This window comes from Lissotriton vulgaris, chromosome 9 (assembly GCF_964263255.1).
Source record: "Lissotriton vulgaris chromosome 9, aLisVul1.2, whole genome shotgun sequence".
Classification (NCBI taxonomy): Eukaryota; Metazoa; Chordata; class Amphibia; order Caudata; family Salamandridae; genus Lissotriton; species Lissotriton vulgaris.
The window spans coordinates 266,199,388-266,225,744 of NC_141697.1; the positions used below are offsets into that span (position 1 = coordinate 266,199,388).

The following is a 26,357-nucleotide window of genomic DNA, read 5'->3' on the forward strand; positions in this document are numbered from 1 at the left end:
CAGGTTATATAGGCAGGATTGCCGCAGACGAACAAAGATGGAGAAAAAATTATGAGGCAGAAGAAATGATCATTTATAAAGCTAAACTAGCTAAGCATAAAGAGAGCATCTTAACAGCAAAGACCATCTATTTCACAGAACACATAAAAGCCGCCTGTGATTCTAATAAAACTCTTTTCTGTGATAAAGAAACTGGCTACACCTACCAGTGTTAATCACGTTGGGATTAACCAAGACTTTTGTGACACGCTGGCCAGTTTTTTTCAGGGAAAGGTTGTTAACATCTATAAAAAATTTGCTGCAAAAATAGTAGTTAACCATTAGGCGGAACAGTTGACAACCAACCGATAGGACAGAAGAAGTTTCTCCACTTTTACGATTCCTCCGGAGGAACAACTTAGAGACTTGCAGCCACATGCATCATTGTAGGAATTTGCGATTCCTAAATTGCGAAAATTAAGGAATCGCAATTTAGGAATCGCAAATTCCTATGCATCAAGAAATCGCAAATGTTTTTGCAATTTCTTAATTTTCCTTATTTGCGATTCCTTAATTGCGAATCGCAAATAAGGAATCGCTTTACATTGATTCCTATGGGCCTAAAGGCCCATAGGACTCAATGGGAGTCATTCTCATTTTGCGAATTCGCAATTAAGGAATCGCAAAATGAGAATGCAATTTCAAGGGTGCAGGGGGGGGTCCAAAGGACCCCCCCCTACACCCCTGAAATGTCACGTAAGTACATTTTACTCTCACACATGTCCCAAGGGCGTGTGTGTGTGTGTAAAATATAAGTTTCAAAAGTGCATTTTTTTGCATTTTTGAAACTTTTCGCAAATTACCATGAAGGTTTACTTCATGGTAATTTTCCCCTTTCAAATTGCAAATTCGCTAATTAAAATGAATCATGCATAGCATTTAAGAAATCGCAAAATTTGCTATTTCTTAAATGCTAGAGCAATTTGAGAAATCGCTAAAAATTGCGATTTCTCAAATTGCGAAAAATGAAAATAAAATGATGCATCCCCTCAAAAAATTTTGCATTCGCAAACGGCCGATTTTTGCGATTCGCGCCATTTGCGAATGCAAAAATGCTTGATGCATGTGGGTGTTAATCCTGTCAATCAAATATGGATCACCATATAATCCCACTTGCCTCTATCCTACCACTTCTGAGGAAAGATAACCTGGACCCCGCTGAAGAAAGCTAACCTGGACCCCGCCAACCCGAGCAATTTCAAGACTACCTTTTGCTGCTAAATTGGCAGAGAAAATTATGAACCAACAAATTTCAACATATATAGAAGAAAACTCGATTTTAGACGACACACAACACTGATTCGGGAAAGACTATAGTACTGAATCCGCACTAATTGTGGCTACAGAAGACATATGTGATTTTTAAAAAATTGTTTTATTATTTTTATTTGCTTTTGTGAAGTGCATAAACATAACAGGCATGTCACATATAACCATACTCCATACCTAGTCTCCCCTCCACCCTCCTCCCGCCAGCCCATACTCCCAATATCAGCACGACAGGACTATATACTAATGTCCCATAACTCTGTAAAGTGCATAGATCGTTCTGAAGCCTTGGCTCATGCAACCTGGTTAACTGGGTACCTCCTCCTCTCCAGTTCACAGTCCCCCGTCTAGGCCATGATATCGTCTCCATTTCCCCCATACTCTATTAAATTTCTTAGGGCTGACTATGTTCCTTCATGTACCCTCTATGTAAAGCGCTCTGATATCTGCGAAGATCTTGTTCACGCTATATAAAACTTTGAAAATAAATAAATAAATAACCCCCTCGCTTTGTATGTGACCCTCTCTGCTGCCATATACATGTCCATGCCCCTTCTCCAATCGTCTATCCGAGGAGGCATGGGAGCACCTCACGCCCGGGCCACGTCCCTCTTAGCCACCACCAGAGCTAGTGCTACGAATATCAGGAATGGGCGATTCAAGTCTACATTGTTTGTTATGCCCAGCAGCACTAGTTTGGGGTCCACCGGAAGAACCACCACCAGCACCTCACTCAGTTCCTTCAGAATCTCTGCCCAGTATGTCTGAATTATATGGCACATCCAGACAATATGGTAAAAGTCCCCCTGCCCCTGACTACATCTCAGGCAATTAGTGTCACTAGCCCGTCCCATGCGGTGCTGCCGTAGTCCGTCTTAATATACCCTATGCAGGATTTTATATTGGATGAGCCAAAGACGGGACTTAGCCTTGATGCATCCAAGGGAGTCACAATTGTCTCCTAGTCCACTGTATCCATCTCCCCCACATTTTGCTCCCATGCCTCTCCAAGCTTCACTAGCCCGTCCAATGTATTATTGATCAGAGTTTTATAGATCAGGGAAACTACCTTGCAAGGGAATCGTTCCTACAATAAACAACCCTCAAGCTGGACATACTCTGGCAAGGAAGAGGCGAGCGCCTTCTCCGCCCGCCAAGCGTGGCGCAGTTGCGCATACGTCAGATACTGAGTGCAGTGTTTTCCGTATTCCGCTCTCAAGGCCTGAAATGACTTTAGGTCTCCCCTTTTCACCAGATCCCCCAGTACGGAAATTTCAATGCCATTCCATCTCTTGAACCCTCTCAGCTTATTCAATTCCTTTAACCACGCGCAGTGCCATATCGGGGTCTGTTTCGTTGGTTGGTAAGTCCATCTAATCGCTCTGGTCGCTCTCTCCCATACCTCTATCGTAACCCATGTTGCTGAGTGCAGTCTTTTCTTCCCTCTACCCCTTATATATAATGTAAACAAGTGCGCTGTGCCATTGTCCTTCCCTCCAGGTTGTATGTGGGGTGGTCTGCTGAAGCAGGAAACCAATCGTTGATAAGTGTTCTGCCCAGTAATAAGCTTCGATATTGGGCAGGGAGATCCCCCATTGTACTGGTTCCTTACAAGGTACCTAGGGCTATCCTGGATTGTCTCCCCAACCAGAGCAATGACGCAGCTCAGCATTTATATCTTTAAAAACCTGCCGAGGGAGTGGGAAATATTAATTTTGTATTGCATACAGGAACCGCAGTAACGTTATTTTGAACATTGCAGCATGCCCCAAAATCGTGAGGGGGAGCGTCCTCAACCTAGCAGCGTCCTCAGCAAAGTTTGTGATCACCCGCTTGACGTTTCTCTGGTACGAGAGGTTTCCATATATATATATATATATATATATATATATATATATATATATATATATATATATATATATATTCTCCCTAGATACGTAAACCCTTTGTCCGTGACCCTAAGAGCACCGGGCAAGAGGTACCAGCCCTCTTCCTGTCTGGGGGTATAGAAGATCGACTTATGCCAGTTTATCTTGTAACCTTCATGGGCGCCATAGCGGCTCAACCGGGTAAACAGCACCGGGATCTTAGTGGCTGGGTGGGTGACATACAAGAGGACGTCATCCACATCCAGCGATATTTTTCCCTAATAAGTGTCAGTCTGCTCAATTTTAAACCCACTTATTTCTTTTTCCTGCCTAATTTCAAATGCCGCTATTTCTATAGTAAGGGCAAAGAGCAACGGGGACTGGGGACATCCCTGCCGGGTCCCTCTTCTTATGGGGAAATCGTCCGACAGTACCCCTTTTACTCTGGCTCGTGGGTCTGTATAGAGGAGTCTCACCCACTTCTGGAACTTGGGACCAAATCCAAACTTGATTAACAGACAAGTTTGGACCAATTCGCAGGCAAGCAATTCTGCTTCATAATTTGGGGGTAGAAGGTAGAAGGCTTTACGAGGATTTACCTGAAATCTCTTTGGGGATTGGAAATGGCCAGACTAATAATGTCTATGAAATGAGTATGCAAATGCTTGAAAAAAGATTTATTACTAAAATTAACACTGTGCTAGAAAGACATAAATTCTTTTGTCACACACAAAAGAATGATGAAGATATAGCGAGCTATGTAGCAGCTTTAAGAGGATTGTCTATCAACTGTCAATTCAATGATTTGGATTATTCCTTAATTCGTGACCAAATAGTGAGATGTAGTAACAACAACAGGGTTAGAGAAAAACTGCTTATAAAAGACTGTACGTTAGAGGAGGCAGTTCAGATTGCTAAAGGACTTGAGAATACTGACTTATGGATTAAATTAATGGACAAATGCACTAATTCAGTAATGTCTAAAGAAGCTTCTACTAAGCAATCCGTTAACGAGAAGCCTTCTCTTGTTGAAACTAGTGTTAACAAAACGAAAATCGTTAAACCACTTGGAAAGTTGGATTCCTAGTCTTGTGGTAAATCTCCTAACAATTTCCGTCCAAATTTTACGACTTCTACACAACAGGGAAGTTTTCGCCAAGTGAAGTGTTATAGGTGTAGAGCTCCTGGACATATAGCCTCAAGCACACGTTGAATGGCGAGAAATGCCATCTGTAGAAACTGTGGCAAAAGGGGGCATTTAGCTAAAGTTTGCAATGTAAAAACTCAAAATGTTAGTGAAATTGATGATTGTTGCGAGAATGTTCAGGAGTTAGTTATGCATTGATGGAGTAACTGAGGAGAAGAACAATGGTTCTCTAGATTCTATGCCGCAATATCCTGTTTGCATGTTTGATGTTCCTACTGAGAGTACGGATAAATTGGAGAAACCACATAGTTTGATTAGTTTTGACTGCAGAGATCCTAAACATACTGGATCTAAGGATGTTAAGATGCTAATTGATTCTGGAAGTCTTTATACATTACTGTCAAAAGACATGTACATTAATGTTTGGATGAGGGATGCTGATCTCTCTTCTTGGGGGTCTCCCGACATCAAAGCTGTGGGATATGGTGGGAAGACCATAGACATTTTGGGGTTGAAATGGATGGTAATAACTTTTTCTTCTAGGAAGGTGTTTGGAAGAGTCTACTTGACCAAGCAAGGTTCTAATTTGCTTGGCTGGCGTCACCAGAAAGATTTAGGCATTACGTTAAATCCCAATGCACCTGAACCAGTGTCCTCTTTTACTGTTCTCAATATTGATGGTTTTGAAATTGATATCATGAGGAAATTTCCAGATGTCTTTACTGAGAGGCTGGGTAAGTTAAAGGGGTTTTCGCACAGAATAATACTAAAAAAAAACGCAGTGCCTGTAGTACATAAGGTTAGGAATGTACCACATTTAATGAGGGCTTTCCTTAAAGATGAACTGGATCAGTTATTGGATTTGAAAATAATTGAGCCTATTGAAGCTTCTGAATGGCTCGCGCCCATTGTGGTCGCGCCAAAGGATGGGGGAGCAAACATTTGTCTGTGTGTGGACTTGCGCGACTTGAATAGAAATATTTGGGTAGATAGGCAGCCCTTACCCAATATTTCTGAAATGCTGAGTGCGATGGGTGGGGGCATGGTTTTTAGTGTGATCGACATGTCAGCTGCGTATCACCAAATAGATTTGAACGAAGAATCACGTCACCTTACCTCTTTTGTGACTCTGCTAGGAGCTTTTAGGTATTGTAGGATGCCTTTTGGCCTAGCATCTGCTTCGGCAGTATTCCAAAGGGTGATGCAGAAGGTTTTAGCTGGTGTGGAAAATGTCTTGTGTTTCCAGGACGATGTATTGGTTGTTGGGAAAGATTGTGAACACCATGATAAGGTTTTGACTGAAGTGTTGGTGCGAATGCAAAAGAATGGGTTAACTATAAAGAAAGAAAAGTGTCAACTCAAACGTGATTGTGTGACTTACTTGGGTCATGAAATATCTGGTCTGGGAATTAAACCTAAGAAAAGCATAGTTTCTGCGATCAATAATGCTCCCACACCAACTTGTAAAGATCAACTTAGGTCGTTTTTAGGCTTAGCCGAATATTGTTCAAAATTTATTAAGGGTTTTGCTGATGTTGTAGAACCATTAAGGTTGTTAATGAAGAATGGTGTTGTGTTCAAATGGAGTGAAAGCTGTGAGGAGGCGTTTAAAAGTGTGAAAAATGGTATATTGCATGCACCGACCTTGGGTCATTTTGATGTTCGGGCTAAAAACTTTGGTAACTACAGATGCGAGCAGTGTGGGGCTTCGAGCAGTGTTGGCTCAAATTTATAGTGGCGTTGAAAGAATTATTGGATTTGCTTCTAGGAGGCTTCAAGGAGCGGAAGCTTCTTATTCAGTAATTGAAAGAGAGGCTCTCGCTTGTACTTGGGGTATCAAGCACTTCAGGTATTTTTTGTGGGGTTTACCCTTTAGGGTAAGAACTGATCATAAGCCCCTGGTACATCTATTCAAAGGTGGTAGGGGCCTGGAGGGGAATGTGACTCCTAGAATATCGAAGTGGATTTTGTCAGTTCTAGAGTACAATTTTGATATGGAATACGTCAAGGGTGAGAAAAATGTAGTTGCAGATTATTTGTCTAGGATGCCAGTTGATGTGGTGTCTGAGGAGTTTGAGGGTGATGAGTTTATTGCCAGTTGCAATGAAATTTTGGCATTTGACAGTCGAGTGGGAAGGTGCTATGAGTGGTGATCAACTATTAAAAATAGTTATGGATAATGTGTCTGGAGGTTGGTCCAAGGAGTCTAGTGGTGATGTTTGGTTAAAAGGTTTCTTTAATGTAGAGGGAGAATTGAGTGTTGTGGAAGGAAAATTGTGGCGAAGAAATAGATTGGTTCCGCCATGCAGTCTTAGAACTAAAATTATGAGATTAGCACATGAAGGCCATTTGGGGCGCAATATGACAAAGAGAAGAATTTGAGAATCCTACTGGTGGTCAGGCATGGATGGGGAAATAGACAAAATGGTAAAGAATTGTTATGCATGTGCAAGTAGTGACAAGACCAAAGTGGTTAGACAACCTCCTCTCCAATGTGTTGAGTTTCCAGAACATCCTTGGGAGAAATTAGCTATAGATTTTTTAGGTCCAATTCATAGACTGGGCATGCGTAACAGGTTTTTGATGGTACTTGTAGATTATCATTCAAAGTGGTTTGTGGTGGAGTCTACTGAATTTATTGATACTAGGAGAGTGATTGGGTTTTTGGAGAGAGCGTTCTTGAATGAAGGGATTCCGAAAACTTTAGTGTCGGATAACGGTGTACAATTGGTTTCTAGGGAGATGAAGGAGTTTCTGGATGGAATGGGAGTTTGTCATGAAAGGGTGGCGCTATTCAGGCCACAGGCTAATGGATTGGTGGAAAGAGTGAACAGGTTGTTGATGGAAAATATTCAATTGTCCCTTGCTAATGGGTTGACTTGGTCTGACGAACTAAAGAAAATGATGTGGTCCTAAAGAGTTACCCCGCACTCTGTTACTGGTGTTTCACCGTTTGTTTCTCTTAAAGGTCGTGAGCCTGGTGTGAAGGAGGTTCCAGGGTGGTTGAGAAACAAGGAGTGTGTATGGGTCGATCGTAAGGGTATTTTTTGTGGGGTTTACCCTTTAGGGTAAGAACTGATCATAAGCCCCTGGTACATCTATTCAAAGGTGGTAGGGGCCTGGAGGGGAATGTGACTCCTAGAATATCGAAGTGGATTTTGTCAGTTCTAGAGTACAATTTTGATATGGAATACGTCAAGGGTGAGAAAAATGTAGTTCCAGATTATTTGTCTAGGATGCCAGTTGATGTGGTGTCTGAGGAGTTTGAGGGTGATGAGTTTGCCAGTTGCAATGAAATTTTGGCATTTGACAGTCGAGTGGGAAGGTGCTATGAGTGGTGATCAACTATTAAAAATAGTTATGGATAATGTGTCTGGAGGTTGGTCCAAGGAGTCTAGTGGTGATGTTTGGTTAAAAGGTTTCTTTAAAGTAGAGGGAGAATTGAGTGTTGCGGAAGGAAAATTGTGGCGAAGAAATAGATTGGTTCCATCATGCAGTCTTAGAACTAAAATTATGAGATTAGCACATGAAGGCCTTCTGATAGATACATCTGCCGTGTGGATTCCTCACCTTGTGAATATCCCCCTTGCGTCAGCAACATTCGGAAATTCTTTTTGTAGCTTCGCGCCGACGTGGACGCGGACGTCACAGAGACACGGCTCCGCTCGCGACTCCGCTGACGTCACCGACGCCTACAATAGGCCCACGCCGGCGTGATGACATCAGTTCCCTTTTTTCCGCGTCGTCGACGCTAACGGTTTTCAGGGATCGTGCTGTAGCTTTTCAGTAACTTTGTTACTATTTTCCTGTTATTCTGTATAACATCATATTCTTCGGGATGTCGTCGAAGAAGACTGGTTTCAAGGCTTGCGGCGAGTGTGGCAAGACTATGTCCATCACCGATCCACATGACTGCTGTGTCTGGTGCTTAAGCTCCGACCATGATGTCGAGGACTGTGCTTGCTGCAAGAAGATGACTTCGAAGGCGCTGAGCGAGAGAGAGGCGAAACTCCTTGTGGCTAAGCTAAAGAGTAAGAAGGAAAAGAAATCTTCGAAGTCTCGAGCTCGTCGTTCATTTGGGGCGCAATATGACAAAGAGAAGAATTCGAGAATCCTACTGGTGGTCAGGCATGGATGGGGAAATAGACGAAATGGTAAAGAATTGTTATGCATGTGCAAGTAGTGACAAGACCAAAGTGGTTAGACAACCTCCTCTCCAATGTGTTGAGTTTCCAGAACATCCTTGGGAGAAATTAGCTATAGATTTTTTAGGTCCAATTCATAGACTGGGCATGCGTAACAGGTTTTTGATGGTACTTGTAGATTATCATTCAAAGTGGTTTGTGGTGGAGTCTACTGAATTTATTGATACTAGGAGAGTGATTGGGTTTTTGGAGAGAGCGTTCTTGAATGAAGGGATTCCGAAAACTTTAGTGTCGGATAACGGTGTACAATTGGTTTCTAGGGAGATGAAGGAGTTTCTGGATGGAATGGGAGTTTGTCATGAAAGGGTGGCGCTATTCAGGCCACAGGCTAATGGATTGGTGGGAAGAGTGAACAGGTTGTTGATGGAAAATATTCAATTGTCCCTTGCTAATGGGTTGACTTGGTCTGACGAACTAAAGGAAATGATGTGGTCCTAAAGAGTTACCCCGCACTCTGTTACTGGTGTTTCACCGTTTGTTTCTCTTAAAGGTCGTGAGCCTGGCGTGAAGGAGGTTCCAGGGTGGTTGAGAAACAAGGAGTGTGTATGGGTCGATCGTAAGGGAGTGAAGTATGGTGTTGACAAACAGCAAGGTGATTCTGCTCTGTCATATAACTTGAGAATGAGGGTACGTGAGAATGATTTCAAAGTGGGTGACTGGGTTGTGACAAGGAAGGGGGGATTTGTGGTTCAAGGAGACAGCAAGTTCTCTCAACCTATGCAAATCAAATGCGTCAAAAGAAATGTTCTTATTTTGACAGATGGTTCTGCTTGGAGCTGTGGCAATGTTGCAAAGTGTTCTGCTCCTTAATGCATTTTTGTTTTTTCTTTATAACTGCATTATTATTGTTCATGTTTGTATTTCCTTTATTATTTGTAGTGGGGGAGCTGTGTTAGGATTTATGCTCAATGGGTCTATGCTCAATAGAACTCTCTGTTAGTTGCTAGGATGCTTAGAATGTTATGTCTTGGGAATGTGCCAGTAAGAAGCTGGAGAAGGAGCTGGAGGTCTCTTCTTGTATCCTGATTAAACTGAACTTATTTTACCTTCTATCAACTGTGTGGACCCCCTCTTTACACACTCCCTCAAGGAAAGGCCAATGCACAGCGTCAAACGCCTTTTCGGCGTCCAAAGACAAAAACACATGGGGATCTTGACGATTATGCACCTCCATCAGCCAGTTATGGGTTCTCCTGAGATTCAACCTAGTTGCCCAATCCGGCAGGAAACCTGTCTGATCCAAATGGACCAGGTCCGGAATTACCCGTCGTAGTCGAAGGGCCGACATTGTCGCCAAGAGTTTAACCTCCACGTTCAGAAGTGAGATGGGGCGATAAGACGCGCATTCTTCGGGGGGTTTACCCTGTTTATAAATCGGAACAATTGTGGCCATACGAAGATCAGGCGGTAACATGCCATCTTGGGCTGCCTCCTCGAACAGGGCCAACAGGTGGCCACCAAGGAGATCTGCAGTTTTTTAAACAAATTCAGCACGAAACCCGTTCGGCCAGGAGATTTCCCTGGCAAAGGCCTCTTTAATCTCAGTGATTGTTATGTCTCCCTCAAGGCTCAACTGATCCTCTTCCGATAAGACGGGGGTCTCTATGGTGTCAATGTATGTCGGTGCATCTTCTAGCGCTCCCAGATCCCTAGCTTTGTAAAAATCTTCATAATAGGCGGCGAATGCTTGAGCTATCTAGACGTCGTTCCGTCTGATTTGCCCCTGCCTGTCAAGCACCTGTTCCACCCATCGGGCATCCTGCTCTCTCCGGCTTAAGCACGCAAGGCGCCTTCCCGACTTATCTCCTGCATCATATAGTCTGTGAAGGGTCGCCTGTGCCTGCGTTTTGGCTTCATCCGTCACTATGGCCTTGTATTGCTGTTGTTTGTCCAATAAGAGTCTAAGAGTCTGCGTGTCCCGGTCAGCCACATGCCTGCGCTCTAGCTCCAGGATTTGCAATCCAAAGTATTCAGCTCTTTCTGCACTTTCCTTTTTCCCCAGGGTATTCTATTTTGGGCCCTGTCTCGCATAACTGTCTTAAAAGCTTCCCAGATAACTACACCTGACAAAACCGATCCTATGTTTTCCGCGAAGTATACCTTTACATCTGTCCTGAGTCACTTCAACAATTTCTTGTTCTGCAAGTCCCACGCCGGCAGACGCCATCCCCCCTCCCCCTGATGCATGTCTCCCCAGCCGCACCAGAAGGGGTGAATGATGCGAGATACCTCAAACTTGATACTCCGCCACATCCTCTACACTACGGGCACGGCTATTGCAGGAAGACATAATCCAATCTGGAATACACCCTATGAGCCCCGGAGAAATAAGAGTAGTTGCTGGCGTCCGGATGCAGCCACCTCCAGACATCTATTAGACTAAGAGTAGAGATGGTCCTAGCTAGGAGAGTTATTGTGGAGTCACCAAGCCGACTCCCTGACCTGTCCCGCAGCGATGACATAACATCATTAAAGTCCCCTCCCACCACCTGTAGTGTATCTGGTGTGTTTAGGAGGATATCAGTTACACCAGACAGGGTTCTAGCCTGTAGTTTCGGTGGTGCATATACTGAGATTATCGCGAGTCTCTGGCGTCCCCAGGTTCCCGTTACCCCCACGTAGGTCCCCAGTGGGTCTGTCCACCTCTGTGTAGCTACAAAGGGGGGTGATTTCTTAATCAGGATAGCAACCCCTCTGGAGCCTGTCGTGTATCCTGCATGTGCCAAAACTTTATATGGTCCCTTCGCCAGGAACCCACACAGAGTGCCCTGAAGGTGAGTATCCTGCAATAGGACAATATCTGGCCCTACCCTCTTCACATATGCCAGGACTAACCCCATCTTCACTTTATTGCCCAGGCCATTCACGTTCCATGTAAAGATCTTGGTACAGCCACTAACTTGGACAGCTGCCTGGGGACTACCCGCCGCTGTAGAGAACATCAGGTGTTAAATTACGTGTGTGTTAGCAGGAGTCTGATTTTCCATACACAGGTGCATGTAGTGGTCCTAACTTTGACATCATATGTGAAATTCTTGATGGAGGGGGGGGACAGCGGCACTGGTGCTGCTTGATCTCTCTGCTGCTTTTGACACGGTCAGCCACAAGATCTTGGTCGACCGGCTCCAGGACCTAGGGTTAAAAGGAACGGCTATGGATCTCCTAAAATCACTTTTAACAAACAGACAACAAAACGTGGCATTGGGCAATTGTGTCTCCAGGCAATTCTCCCTGCCATGTGGAGGTCCACAGGGATCTGCATTAAGCCCTACACTTTTTAATCTATATGTTACGCCATTAGCGTCGATAATCAAAAACGCGGGCTTTACCCAGGCCTCATACGCCGATGACACCCAAATCATGGTGTCTTCAGCCATTAGGGGAACTAGCGATAGGAGCCACCTATCTCGTGATACTTCGACTCTTCCAGGACAACAATGTGCAATCATCCGGACCCAACACTAGGCGGCGATTTATGCACAGATATGAATGTCAGCAGCCATACATGCCAAGAACAGATGCATACTGGTAAGTAGCATATTCCCATTCATAAATAATCTTCCTTGGTGATGCTGAAGATAACTGCACATCATCTAGGCAGGCTCGTGTATGGCGTTGATTAGCTCATACAGTATGAAAAATGTGCTTTGCTGCAATTTTTTTCATTAAAATGTTGCATGCTTGCCCTCCATAAATAGGTTTAGTCCTCAAACTGGAAAACTCCCTGCCTTCTTCAGGTTATGAGTAGATCACTGCTAATCCACTCTAGAGGCATCACTCTTGCCAGCAAGTTTAATAAGTTAACCAACTCTAAGAACAAGTAGCTCTGCACCTCTGGGGCACCACTCCATTCTAGCTGGGGCTGTAGGAGATCTTCTGCCGGCCTATAAGCAGCTAAATACCTGCTTTTATTACGAGACTGCCGTTCGTCGTTCACTATAAGCTGAGGAGGCGGACAGATCCACTATCCTGTAGACACCATCTCCTGAAGCAAGCCGACCACAGCCATGTACGATTGCTCTATCTGCTGAACGTTATAGTACACCTGTTTTGACTACGAAAGTAATTTTTATTAACTGCTCCTGAGTTTGCAATGTCCCTCTAGTTGTGAGTATTTGTTATCCTTCACTCTAATTCCGGATACACTTTATTACTGAAAAGGCAAAACGTAGACTGCTCAAGCTTCTTCAGTAAAGCAATTTGAGATATGGCTAAAAAAAATCAATCTGGATAACTAGACACCTGAATTAATACATTATTTGACAAAAGGCAGGTACAAAATAGCAATCTCATTCAGCTCCCGCACTCATCTAATAATTGAGATACCCAGATATTAATCAATTGCTGAAAGGTTCCTTCTTTTAGGCTGTAGAAGCAAAAATAGAAATAAGATGTTTATGTGTACATTTATCTTTTCCTGTTTTGCTCTGTTATACCCTCTCAGTGGAAGACCAAAATAAATGTTGCTTTCTTATTTGGAGATCTATACTTGAGTCACAGTTTTCTAAATTCGATTCCGGTTTCAGTTCCTCGAACTCAGTTGGGGCTTTTTCAGGTGTTACATCGCCTTGTGTGATGTGAACTGCTGGGTCTAACGGTGAAGTGCTTGAGGGATGTGCCTTTGAGGAATGGGTCATTTATTTTAAGCCAGTGTGTGATTATGTTCGACATCTTGGTTGAAGGGTTTCTCCAGCAAGGCATTCTTCCCATACTAATTTGCTTAGAAGTCTTTCCTGCTGCATAAGAAGTTTCTGAATCAGTACACCACCAATTTTACTATCTTGGGGTATTTGAACCTTCACTTGGATAAAGTAGTGGACATTGATCTGGGGAATTTTGTGGCCGACCTAGCAGCCTGTCAATTGTTACAGATGGTAGCGGGCCCTACCCATATTGCAGGGCATCTATTAGATCCAGTTTTTACTAATATTTCCTGCATCACAATGCATATACCGCTCAGGTTAGGCTGGACAGACCATTTTCTGGTTTCTATGTCCCTTCACGATGTCACTCCTATTCGGACTGAGGGTCAGTCTTCCATCTGGAAACTGTCATGGCGCAAACTCAATTGAAACTGTCTGGAGGCCTGCCTCTCGGCCACCTGCCCGAATCTGGCTGAAGATTCTAACGAAGCCTATAAAGCATTCTCGCAGTGGATAGAGCATCCTTTAGACAGCTTAATCCCTATGAACCGTTCAGCCACCCTCAAAACCAAATCTCGACCTTGGTTTAAGACTGAATTGGCTGATATGCGCAAGGGTTGCAAGAGACTAGAACGGATATGGAGAAGAGACTTTTGCTCTACGGCCAAAGTCATCAATCGGGCAGCAATTAAGAGCTACCATAAGGCCATTCATCGGGCACGCGCTGCTTTCATTTCCAACCAAATACGTGAGAGTGCAAATCCTTCCAAGAGTACTTTCAATTCTGGCCAGTCTGCAATCTAAACAAACGACAGCTGGGTCTACCTAGCAGTGTGAGGATCTTGCCCTTTTTTTGTGGAAAAGGTGGACTCCATTTATCAGCAATTCCGTCCATTAATAGCATCACGCTGGAGCCACGTGGCTGTCAACAGGCCAACACTCTCCACACTTTTCCGCATGTCACGGCTGATCAATTCTCTGCTTTAAGATCCAGTCAGGTTCTCCTGCCGACCCACTTAAACCTGACCAGTTTATGAAAGTATTGTCGACAATTCTATCGCCCCTGAATCAGTTGATTAATTGTTCTCTTAGACCAGCTGTAGGGCCCTGGGCCTGGAAACAGGCTAATGAGATTCCTTTACTGAAGAAACCTTCCCTTGACCCAGACAGACCAGAGAACTATCGCCCCATTTCTCTGCTTCCATGGGCAGCCAAAATCACAGAGGCCTATGTGAATTCCATTCTATCAGAGTATCTGACCGCTAATAATCTTTTGGATTCTTCACAGAATGGTTTCCGGCCGGGACATAGCACGGAGTCAGCACTTTTAGCAGTTTAAGAACATCTTTAGTCAGCTGCTGATGAGGGTCGAACGTCAGTGCTGATTTTGTTAGATCTGAGCGCCGCATTCGACACGGTGCCACATGACATAATGCTGAGACGTCTTGCGGAGGCTGGAATTATGGGTTCTGCTTTGGACTGGCTGGGCTCATTTCTCCTTGAGAGGTCATTTACAGTTATTGCCCCCCCGTTCGCCTCTGGCAAACATCTAGTTAAACAAGGGGTGCCCCAGGGCTCCTCCCCTAGCCTCATATTGTTCAGCATATATGTTCAGCCTTTAGCGGCAGTTGCCAGCAGTAGATGTCTGACCATGGTCTCCTATGCTGACGATACTCAGTTGGTGGTGGCACTCTCTAATAACACCTAGCAGGACGTCCTTGCCGCAGTGGCCGAGTGGCTGAACATTAACTGCCTCCAACTGAACTCCAATAAATCTGAGGTATTGTTAGTGGGTAGAGACCGTGGTCGGTGGAGTGATCTCTGGTGGGCAGCTAGCCTCTGCATGCCCCCTTCCCCTAAACAGGTAGTAAAAAACCTTGGGGTATGGCTCGATTCCTCTTTGAACTATCAAGTGCAAACGAAAAAAAATGGCAGGGACATGTTTTGGACTCCTTCGGGGCTTAGACCACTGCTAGGCCTTTTCCTGCCTCTGAGTCAGGTCTTCTTTCAGGCAATGGTCTTATCTAGACATAACTATGCCTGCTCCCTTTATTTAGGGTCCAACAAGGCGGAGGTCCTGAGGCTGCAAAGGGCACAGAATGCAGCCGCCAGAACACTTCTAGGTCTCCGCAAATTCTGCTCTGTGCCAAAAGCTATTCGCCGTCTGCACTGGCTACCTGTAGCCAGACGCATTTAATTCAAAGCCTTATGCATCACCTTCAAGGTTTTGAAATTGGCCTCGCCTCCCATTCTGGCTGATAATTGCTGCCTTATGTCCATTCGCGACCTCTTCGCTCACCGGGTCAGCACTTGGTGGTGATTCCCCGACCCCGTAGAGCTCGGTCTGGCGCTCCTTTTGCTATAGAGCCGCCACCCTTTGGAACTTGCTCCCTGTGCAGATCCGTGGCCTTGACAACTACTTGGCTTTTAGAAAGGCCATTAAGACCTATCTTTTCCCTGACCCTTCGTTCTCTGGCAGACTCCCTGTTGTGTCCGTCTTTCCTGCATTAGCGCTGGGACGCCCCCTTGCTGGGGCAGCTGCCTCGCTTTACAAGCTAAGATAACATAAATAAGTGAATCAAAGCAGAAGAAATACTAAAACTGAGAAACTGTTGCTTCATGAAAGCAACTACTTCATCAGCCTCAATCAGACATTAAGTCCTAAGCCACGTGTGGACTCTGGTCATTTTCTTTCTGACCTCTGCCTATGATAGAAGGGTCCTCGGGGCTTGCTGTGACAGGCTACTTCGTCAATTGTTTTTTTAAGGAGCATCTTCATTTATATAGCAGTCAAACTCACAAAATTGGAGCCAGTCATGTCCTCATTTTAAAAGATCCTCTTATGTTGCAAAGCATTTTTTTTATCAAGTCTGTTTGCACAACTGTTTAGCATGAAACTAAAGTTAGGGAATCCAGAACTCATTTCATCAGCCTTACCAAGTTTGCAATTGGCTGGTTGATCTCATGTGAGCTTTGATCCAGTCTCACCTGGAACCCTAGCCGTGGCTTTGTGTGGTGGTCTTTAACTAACTAGAACACCCCTTTCCCTGGACTTTTGCACACCAGTGTTTAGCGGAGACCCTTGGAGACGTCTTCATTCCTGATGTAACTCCAACGAGGCATCCACTTATTTTGATATTTAGTCATTTCAGTTTTTCCTAGTTGTTGTGGTGTTTTCCATGTGTGTCGGGCTGCTTTTGAAAGGTCGGTTGCGTTTCTTTGCTGTTGGTCCATTACAGGGGCTGTGCGGCAATGCAGAGTGTTTCCACGATGGCTGCCTTTGTGTGAGGCGGTGGTTGTCTGCAGTAAACGGCTTCCTCTCTGTAGTCTAAAGCTGCCTTGTGATGAGTCAGGCGCTGCCTTTTCATGGTGGCCCGCGGGACCCCTGGTGTATTAATTTGCTGCAGTGCCTCCTGGCTGTTAGCGGGCTCTTCATCCTGGAATATTAATGGCCACTTGTCCCTCCTGAGAGGTGCGCGTGGAAGAGGTCCCCGGGGAGAGCAGCGATCCCCCTTCTGCATTTTACTCTAATTATTTCTCTTCAAGAGCACAGCGAGTTTTGGTAATGACGCCTCAACAAGCAGTGGAAAGCGCCACACCGGGCGCCCGTCCCTTCATTTATAGCTAGGTGTGTTTAAAGGCACGCGCTGGGGGTTATGGGCTCTTCTTTGTATTGCCATGTGTGTGGTCGGTCTGTCCAGCGGTATCGCCGTGGGCGCCGTGCTGTCATTCTGCTTTTGTCTTTGATGTGTGTGCAGTTTGGACAGCGTATGTCACTGTTGTCTAGTGCTACCGTCTGCGTGTCTGTCCTGATTGACACTACTGTTTTGTGGTTGTATCCGTGAGCTCGTCTTACGTGTCAGAGTTTAGCAGTAGGTAAAACACCTGCATCCGCAAACACTGTTGTGGGCCGAGAAGCTATAGTTGGTGGGGGTCGTCCCGGGTCTGTGTATATTGGTTAGTATGCGTATGTGCATTTGGGAGTCATTCCGGAGGCTTTTGTTGTCTATTTCTCGCTTTTATAAATTGGTCACATTTTGAGATAACCCACTTAATTAACTCAGATATCTGTTTTCTACAAAGATCTTCATTGGTACCAGCTAACTAAAGGGGGCGATAGACAGACTGCATAGGTGCCAAACACGAAAGCCAGGTTTGGCAAGCTCCTAGTTTATTGTATGACAAATGCGTTTACCAAGTTGTAATTCAGATTTTAAATCCCAGCAAAGTGGAAATGGGAGTGACTCGTTCCTCGCTTCGGCAGCTGTGGTCTGACAGGCGCTTATCCCTCCCGCTAATGGCAATTTCATTCTCTTTTACTCACTATTGATTCCCTGCAGTGCAGTTAGTAAATCAGTCTTTTATTGATCCCTTCAGTGCCTGCGCCCATGCACCACCCTGAGCCATAAAGCGGCCTCCTTCATTACGAAAGGTGTTCCTTTAAAGGGTGTCCTGCATTCGCAAAGGAGTGAAATTAGCTACCTATCAAGTTGATCGCACAGCTCACCGATGCCTGCTCCCTCCATCCTTGCTCAAGGCAAGGCCTTTGCACCTCACTGTAACTCTTGTCCGAACATCCTGATGCCAATGTCCAGTTACAACCCCACGTTCTCTCATGACACATGAAGTGAGGTGCAGATGACACTCTGAAGACAGTGTGCCCAACCTGTACAGCCTTGGCGCTGTCATGCCGTGTCTGTAGTTTCCCCCTTCACAACAAGATGCTGTTTCAATGAATCTATAACTTGTAGAGAGTGAGGGAAAGAAGGTGCCAAGAAGCAATGGGTGGATTCAGCCTGGCATGAAGTAGACACCTCTGTGTTGACAGGACCTTGGCAGTAGGGCGGCTGCACATTCAGAAAGAAGGAATACTCTTCATCCGGGCTTAGGTTAATAGAATTGTGCCCCCTTATCCATCCAGTGCACCACGGAAGCTACAATAAAAGGTAAATGAGAATTTAAAATCCGACACAGAGAGAGAGAAGGGGCCTGATTACATTGGAAATAGATTGGGACCCCCCCCCGGGCATGGGGATGCCAGCTCCACTTTGGACAGAGCAGACATATCTTGCATCAGGCTTAGCTTATTCATCGTATTTGAAGAGCAGTCTCCAGTCTGCGTGAACCTAAATATATCCAAGCTAGACACAACCCCTACTCCAAGGTGGGGGTACCCACTGCTTCCCCATCACACTTAGACAGCAGTCTATGCACTTCCTCACCCCCCCCCCCTTCCCTCGCCTTCACTTCCCTCCAAGAATAGAGGAGCAGTGGCCTCTCATGACATCCTTGTGCTCTTACCCTTCTCTTGTGCAGGAAGCATTTCTCTTGGAATGTATTGTGAGCCCTCGAGCCGTTGTGTTTAACCCCTGTGTAGCACCTGCTCCATTGCTGTATGCATGTACGTCTACCCTCTGTATGGTCTTTGCCTAATTTGTTCAGGATCCCCAACCTCCTAATAAAACCACACCCTCCCCTCAAAACTATCACTGTGCCCAGCAGTTGCTCATTGTGTAGGAACTATCATTGCGATGATGTACTGTGAGACCCTGTGTCTTGGTACCCAATACCCCCTCGTGAGTAGGAAGACTCCCTGCAGCAATACAGTAAGCCCTGGGATCATGATAGCTCACACCTGCTCTCATGAAGGGACCATTATTTTGCTGATGCACTAACAGGTAAATGGAATAAGAAGCATACATGGCACTGCTGGTAATATGGCTGACTAGGTGAATTCCCATTCACTCACAGGCTCTGATTAAGTGTGGAGAAGCCACCCTTACTCAGACTGACAATACACATTGTGTGTCCCTTGAGATCGAAACACACACTTGATGTTGACAAAGCCACAATGAGATGGAGCACCTTTAGTGGGCTTACATCGCCGTTTTTCTCACTGGGGAGAAAACAGCGTACCAAAAAACGACCAACGGCTGGGCAGCACAGGTTTTCCAAGTCATACAGGAATCAGAAGTCTTCTCCCGAGAGGGAATAAACCTCCCAGCAGGACATAAGCTTTGTCCAAGCACTCCAGCAGCACAAGAATCCTCTACAGGCTGGTCAGACCTTGCATCAACATGCTACTAGTTCTTCCTCAGGAACATTAAAATCTGTATGATATTATTGTAGTGATTCGGAAAAAGAAATGTTCTGTTCCTGACCAAGAGACCCATATAGGCAGCATCGTTTTCTTAAGGAATTTATTATGGCATGTCATGTGGTAGTGTAGTTCAAAGGTTGGTAATGGAATTAGAATATTCAGTGTTAGAATTCCTTCATGGTTGTTGGGACAATATGTTCGATCAGTGGTTGGTGCTAGTGCTCCCTTTTCTCTGTAGGGACATATCAATTTGAATGGCAGAATAAATCGATCTTCAAATAAATGGAAATAGAGGAGATTGAGAGTCGTCATACTGGTGATGAGTGACAAAAACATCTAGTAGAGGAAGCCAATTAGAGGTACTTGTAATGGTAGGACTGGACTGTGAGAGCATGCTGCGCTGTTATTGCCCGGAGACAGCAGAGACCATCCTGTGGAGCTCAGCTTAGAGCAGTGGTGTACTCGAAGTCTGAAGGATGTAAAAGTTGAAGACACAGAAGATGCTGCTTTTTGGAACGAGTAAGGCACTGGCCTCGTTGGCCCGGTGGTGAATGTCCTGCATTGAAGCACATCTAATGTTGACATCCGCTTTAATGTGATCAACCAGGTTGTTGTAGGCAATGCCTGTTTTGTGCTCCCTGACATATGCAGTACTGAAAGTGCCAGTGCATTCTGTGGTCTTGAGCACATGATGCTCTGCTGGTGCATCGGGTAACCCAGACATCCTACCGGACACCTTGATTAGGGCAGGGTTGCCCGAAAGTCTGGACTGGTTTGCGTGGAGGAATTAAAAAAAAATATTTGAACAAGTGGTGTGTTGCACTTTCTTCTACAGTACAATCACTCACGTGACATTTGAACATTTACACTGATGTTGCTGGCAGCCAGTTGGAGCACGTGTTCCTGTGGGAGTCTGACTCCTGCAGGAAAGAATTGGTACTCAGTGAGCCAATCACAGCACTTCATTTTTAAATTGGGCCTCCTGTGAGAGTCTCTTGGGCCTCTCATGGACCCAACTGTCCAGATATCTATATTTTTAAAAATTTTAATTTGACAAAAACTACTGAATGAATTCACACCAAATCACAAGAAGCACAATATCCGTACCTAAATCTAGCTTCCTGCTAAATTTGGTGTTTTATTTATTTTAAGGCTTTATAGAGTGCAAACTTGACCCGTGAGGGTATTTAGAGCGCTTTACATATTCAAAGGGTGGTATAGAGCGCAGTAAATCACGGGAACCTGTACATCATAGAGCTTACAGAATTGCGGGGTCATAAGGTGGGAGTTCCATTCAGCAGTATTTGCATTAGGACTGTCTAAAGAAGTCTATGGAGAATGCATATGTATTTTGCATTTTGGGATCCCCCTTTTTTCTCGGCCCACTTGATGGATCACCCAAAAACATTCCATGCACAAACTAGTAAAAAAACAGGACTTTTATTGGGAAGCTTTGTGTATATTCATCAAACGTGGCCAAAGTTATTAACAACACAAACGCTTTTCCTACGGAACAGGTGAACTAACTAGAACTACCCCGTGGTGACCACTTCATATAGTTCCTCCTCACATTTCCACCAGGGCTGCTGCACTTGTAGAGCCGGTGCTGGGTCCATGAGGGTGGAACTCGCATATCCATGAATCCATATCCTTTGCAAGAACGAGACTGGCACTCACGGGGCTTTTACAATCTGCTTTTAATCGCACACAGCAAATAGAAGTGTTTCTGCACTTGGCCGTTGTCAGTGTCTATGAACCACACGTCACATCCATTTTTAAACACTTCTCATAAAAGTTATTTTCATTTAATTGAAACAAACAAAGGTTTACTGAAAGGGACACAATACATTTGTCTGTGAAGTCTTGGAGTGTATTCTGGACCAATACAAACGTATTCAAATTAATTACGAAAATAAGGGATCACTGAACATGAAATCAATCTTTTGTAATATGGTATTCTAAGGCACCCTTCTCCTGATTGCATATCCGTTTACAAACATATTTTAATGTAATCTTAAGGTCATCATACTATACATATTGCCCTGAATGGGCTTCACATTCAACAATTTTATAACTGTTAAATGTATCATCTGATACCAGTTGATGACATTGTGCCCTATATGGGCCAATCATTCTTTGCATTTCAACCTAGATTCCTAAAGCGGCCCCAACCACATTGTTAAAGATTTTGATTCTTTTTTAGATTAATTTGGAGATATGTTTTTTAACTCACCTTAGTCACTTTAGGATGTTACAGAATAAGGTGCATTGATTTCTTTAGGGAATACTGCATATGGTGAATTATCCCATTCAGGGCGAGATATTACTGTATACCAAAGGCGCCTATGCATAGTGGGATCTAGGTCTACACAAAAGGTGATAGCTTGGCAGTTCGAACTGGACTGTTCCCATGAGGAGCAGGGTCAAGACTGATGCATATGGCTGGGTCCAAGCTGTAGTGGCATGGTGAGAAAAAGAACGATGGGTTGAAATGCTACCCGAACTATTGCCAGTGGTTAAACTTATTGCAAGCAGCATCCAATCACCTTTTGTGTGTTTCAAAAGAACAGAGACGACCCAAGGTATACAAATTGAGAAATGGGTGATTGTCTAAGAGGGCCTGCATAGGAAAAGAACTAAGCAAGTTCTATGTCGACGAGTGATTGAGGAAATAGTCCTCTGAATGGTGTGTCATTGTTCTGGCTCAAAATCCCTGTGGCACAATAAGGCTTTTCATTGATTTGTCTAATCTCAGTAAGTGTGTGTGTGTGTGTGTGTGTGTGTGTGTGTGTGTGTGTGTGTGTGTGTGTGTGTGTGTGTGTGTGTTGATTGTTCATCATCTGCTACCGAATATTGTGGGAAGTGTGGTCCGCACTAAGTGATGCAAGGATATTCTGCACCCAGTTAAGAGTCTTGGAGTTCCTCGTTGACAATAAACTTTCTATGAAGCCTCAAGCAGTGACAGTAGTGCCATCCAGTTTTCTCCAGATCAGGAAAATGTGCTGATTTCTCATCCTTGTAGCCCTAATTCAGGTTTTCCTCACATTAGTCATTTCATGAATAAACTGGGCAAATACACTCTCCCTTGGCCTCCCTGATTACCTGATCAAGGGATTGCAATTGGTACAAAGCCAGGATGATTTACCCACCACCTAGGAGGTGCTACATCACCCCTCTGATGAGGACCCTACATTGGTTGCCGGTGAAACAGCACTCCGCTTTTGAGACTGGATTTATCTTCTTTTAATCCCTTCACTGCAACAATCCTGAGTTTCTCCTCCCAAATTCAAAAGTAGATACCTTCTCGTAACTTGAGGTCATCCCATCTTAACCTCCTGGCCATCCCCCCTTGTAAGAAGAAGAGCCTAGGAGGCTCTAGAGTTTCTGTATTAGCCCATGGCACTGGATTCTCTTTCACCTAACATCAGAATGACTGCTGGTTATTCCAGATTTAGACAGCTTCTTAAAACATGGCTTTTTACACAACCATACAAATGATACTGTGCTGCAGGTTCTGCTCCTATACTTCGCACTGGTTGGTGAACGTGTGCTATATACATATTTTTAATATAACACCCTGAATTTGTTAGCGACATATCAGCAGGCAGTACTGTATGATGAATCGGAGGGTTTTGACATTGTTCATTACTCCAGAAGGGGCATTCAGAAATAAGTGAATGCCATTTGGATTAGTGTCTGCCTCTTCGGTAGTTCGAAGAATCTTTTATTGTCTGTTTAGAGATGTAAAAAATGTTACATATTTCCAGGTGGATATTTGGTAGCTGTAAAGAAAAACCTGTCGAAAAATGTAATTAAGTATTGTGCATATTAGAAAGCAGTGGCTTAATAATCAAAAAAGAGAATTGAAACTTGATGAGGAGAATACAAAATATGCTATTAATAAAAGTGGAGTGGCACTGAAAACTAACTTTGAGGCAATGGTTGATGTCTCCAGTCCCAAGGACAATGATCAGTTGCAGCCGTTCTCTGAACTAGCAGAATATTATACAAAGTATGTTCCAAGGTTCTTAGACAAAATTGTTCACATATAAAAGCTACTGAATCAGATTTGCAGTATGAGTGGAACGAGTTGTGTGGGCTGAAATTCAAATTGTTGAAATGTTAGAGGTCTAAGGCCACTACTTTAAACACTTTGACACATGACTTAAGTCTGTGATATTGATTGATCCCTCAGTATGGAACTAGAAACAGTTTTGTTGCAAGATATTAAATGATGAATGGAAACAGTTGTAAATGCATCAAGACAATTAAGGGGAGTGGAGAGCTAGAACTGAACTACTGAAACGAGACATTAGCATGTTATTAGGGCATGGAGTATTACAGTCAGTGGACGCAGAAGTCTGAGGTATGCATTTTTGGTATGTACAGATCACTGATATTTGGTGGATTTTTTTTATCCTTTAAGGGCAGTGGTAAACCAACACATGCAATGCTAAGTAGTAGTTCTAGATGTTAGAGAATAACTTTGAGTTATGGGACTTTGCAGTTTGAGCAATGTCGTGGCTGATTTTCTATCAATTTTGCCCGTTTCCAATTAGAAGGTTGAATGTAGTGAAGATACAGAAGTAATAATTGTCGGTATTCTCTGGATGCCTCAATGTGGAATAGCCAACTATGCGTGTGTGAAAGCAAGTGATGAGGATGAAAATCTGAAGAGTAATGCTGTGTACATGAATGAAGGTTGGCCTGAAAATTGATGAGTTATCCTTGCAAGATGGTGTGGTCTCTAGGGGTAAAACTAATTTGGTTGGGATTAAAATAATTTTTCTTAGATTTAACACCCGGTTGCTGGAACGATCGGAACGGAGTGCAGAATCTGATCTCATTTCTGGTGGCTGGGGGTGGGGGGGTTGACAAGTGTGCTGAAGAATTGGTGATATATTTTGGTGCATGTGCTTGGAGTCGCAGTCTCAGACAAACTGCATTCTGTCCCATTGAGGATATGATCCGACATTTGAGGGTGTGGGACATAATAGCTTTTGATATTTCAGGCCATCTAGCTTAGTGGGCCAGGGATGATGTATGTGGTGGCCACAGACCATTAGTTACAGTGGCAGAAGTTAAATTCATGTGTCAGATATTTGCAAGAGAAGGACTAGCTAAAGAATTGGTTGCTGACAGTGGTGCACAATTAGTGCCTTTTGACGTGAAGAATTTTTTTAAGTGACTGGTATTGAATATATTCGTACTTCTGTATATTTTCATCAGACCTATGAGAAAATAGAAAGCTTGAACAGGGTATTAAAAGAAGGGATGCAGTTATTGATGCCTGATGGTGGAAAATGGGAGGTAGTTCTGATTGAGTTTATTTGGGGTTAAAGTGGCCCAGAGAAGGCAGAATGAAAAATCTCATTTTGAAAGATGAGGGAAAGAAAGCCATGTTCGGTGCTGATGCAAAAATGATTTGGACGAAGAGTTTTGCAATTTGGTGTGATTGAGACAAAAGATGTTGTGAATGTAAGTAAGGAATTGTGTAAGATAGAAATGTATGGTTGTAGATGTGGTAAGAGTAAAGATGGTCAACATTGTGATTAAGGGGACGTCTACATTGTCTGATTGTTTAACTGTGAAGAAAGTAGGAAAATGTGTGATATAACTGAATGATGGAAATGTTTGAAATATAAGTAACGTGGTGTTGGTAGCAGAGTGTGAGAAAAACAATCGCCTTGTTAAAACCGATTCTACTTCTTTAAAGAAGCCATCTCAAGAATAAGTGAGTGGGTAAATCAGAAATAAGCCAGTGTGGATGCAAGAATGTGATGCAAACAGTTTAACACAATTGTTATTTTGATTCTTATGTAACACTTTTTTTTATTAGAAGGAGAATTGTTATATGATATTTAATGTGATGGCATAGTTCCCAGGTTGGATCTACAGTGTCAGAAATCATTTGTGGTTGTTGGAAAGAGGATCGATCAATAGCAGTTGCTAGTGGCTTTTCTAATCTGCAGCGCCTAGTTTTTGTATTGCAGAATAAATCCAGCTTTAAATGAAGAGAAGAGGCTGATAATCATTATAGAACTTCCTCTAGACAAGCAGGCAGTCAAAAACACTTCTCTCCAACTCGTGAGCCTTTTCTTGGGAGGCTGCTCAGTGCTCTTTTGGAGCAGACCCAGAGTGTAGAAGTTGTTTCTATACATGCCTAGAGATTCTTTAGCGAGCCCCTCAATTATGATTAAAATCTTTCTCTAGGCAAGCGGACCAAACACATTTTTTAGATGGACCAAGAACTCTAACCACTCAGTTGAGGTTTGGTTTTCTCAATGTAGCAAGTGCCCTAATGTAAGAAGGCAGAAAGCCTTCTCCAGGCACGTCAAACGCCTTTTCCCGGTAAACCAATTACGTCTAGCGGGCAGATCAAGAAGATTTTCCCAGTAGACTACGAGTTTTTTCTGTCGAAGATGAGAGCCTTCTCTGGTAAGACAGAGAGAAAAGCTTCTGCATTCTTTAAAATAACTCATCTGGAAGGCCCTGCTATCTTATAAAGAGCCTCTTTGGTGAGCAAGGTGACAGGGGAAGGAAGTATTCATTAAACAATCCAACGTGTCTGAGAGTAAGGCAAGAACATTTTCTAAGCAGATCAAGGTCATCTTTATGCTGACTGATACCCTAACCTCGCTTGGGTGAGACTGTCTCCAGTGTATTTTGTTCAAGGCATTTTTCTAAGAAGGCTAATTATTACCTGTATGTTGTTGGTGCTGGATACAAAACCTAACCATAGTCAATTTTCACTTCTGCTTTTCTCTGGTGTGCCTTTGATCAGCAACAATGCTTGTAGGCTTTTATTAGAGTATCTGTTTTGGTTTTCTGAAATGGTAAGTTTATACCAGAGGTAATATTAGTATATTTGGCAGCATTGTAATCAAACAATAGTTCCTTTTTTAATATTTCTAAAATGTGATGTTCGCCCTAAACCTTGTGGTGTGGAATGCTTTTGTCTATCCATTCAGAGAATGTACCACCTTTAGTCTGCCCTGTATTTCTATGCTAAGGATTGTCCTCCCTTGAAAATTGCTATACATATATAGCAGCAAATGCCCAGCTTTGAGGCCTTGGTGTAGTTCT

At 43.7% G+C, this 26,357-nt stretch overlaps 1 protein-coding gene across 1 annotated transcript in view; it reads left to right on the forward strand.

Moving 5' to 3' along the window:
* The window catches only part of GPATCH2L (G-patch domain containing 2 like), a 177,855-nt gene that overhangs the window by 114,397 nt on the left and 37,101 nt on the right, over positions 1-26,357 (forward strand). The gene's annotated exons all lie outside the window — the stretch shown is intronic.